The sequence below is a fragment of the Otolemur garnettii genome, unplaced genomic scaffold (genome assembly GCF_000181295.1).
Source record: "Otolemur garnettii isolate 467f Iridium unplaced genomic scaffold, OtoGar3 scaffold00017, whole genome shotgun sequence".
Lineage (NCBI taxonomy): Eukaryota > Metazoa > Chordata > Mammalia > Primates > Galagidae > Otolemur > Otolemur garnettii.
In genome coordinates this window covers 11,384,021-11,385,042 of record NW_003852412.1, presented here as the reverse complement: position 1 = coordinate 11,385,042, position 1,022 = coordinate 11,384,021, and the positions used below count along the sequence as shown (strand labels likewise).

At 43.5% G+C, this 1,022-nt stretch overlaps 1 non-coding gene across 1 annotated transcript; it reads right to left on the bottom strand.

The window, feature by feature from the left end:
• Positions 1 to 585: 585 nt before the first annotated feature.
• LOC111723976 lies at positions 586 to 695 on the bottom strand. Its single transcript, XR_002772372.1, has one exon. It is a non-coding gene; the product is annotated as a U6 spliceosomal RNA (small nuclear RNA).
• Positions 696 to 1,022: the final 327 nt, after the last annotated feature.

Here is a 1,022-nt window from a genome sequence, read left to right as displayed (position 1 = left end):
GTGCTAGTGCCAAGCAGAACTGTGAAATGTTCTTTGGAAAGTTTTCTGCTCTTACATTTGTCAGCCTTCACAGTGAGGCTCCTGTCAGGCATCGCCTTGAAAAAGGTCTTGGGCAGCGCCTGTGGCTCAAAGGAGTAGGGCAGCGCCTGTGGCTCAAAGGAGTAGGGCAGCAGCCCCATATGCCAGAGATGGCGGGTTCAAACCCAGCCCTGGCCAAAAAACTGCAAAAAAAAAAATTAAAAATTAAAAAAAAAAATAAAGTGAGCTGCCCTGAGGAAACCAAAACTTAAAAAAAAAAAAAAAAAAGAAAAAGGTCTGCACTCATCAGCATTAAAGCTGGCGTCATCTTTGAAGCCTCTGACAAAGTCCATTTTGGTGACCTCTTCCACAGCTTCTTCTAGGACTTCATTGGATTCACCACACAAGACTTTCTGGGAGATCTCATGTCACAGTTTAAATTTCTCAAGCCAACCACTGGGTGCTCAGAAATCTGCCACCCTGAACTCCTGTGCAAATTTTTTAGCAACTTCTTGGATCACTGGCTGGGAGATTTGGGCGTTAACTGCCCTCATTTGTTTAAACCAGCTAAATGTGGCTTCACTGACTTCACTGAGGGAAGTTTTCCTCCTTTCTGGGCCATGCTAACCTTCTCTGTATCGTCCCAATTTTAGTATAGGTGCTGCCGACGCGAGGACCTTTCCTCCTTTTCCTCTCTAGGTCTCTGCTTCCCTTACCATCTCTCTCTAAGTACTCATGTTATGTTTTTAGGTGTTGCTAAGTGTGGTCTTGTCAGCACCAAAACATTCTGCTGTCTTTCTCTGGCTGCTGTTTTCCAAAAAATGCAGAAGATCAATCTTTTCCTTCAATGTCAGCTCTTTGAGTTCTTTCCTTTGGGCCAGCATGTCTTGATCAACTGTCACATTTTTCAGTAATTGCAGGATGTACCTACAATTCAGAGCACGTCTTTCACCTTGAAAAAATCATCCACAACACATGATAAACAATAAGATGTTGGGCCTAAT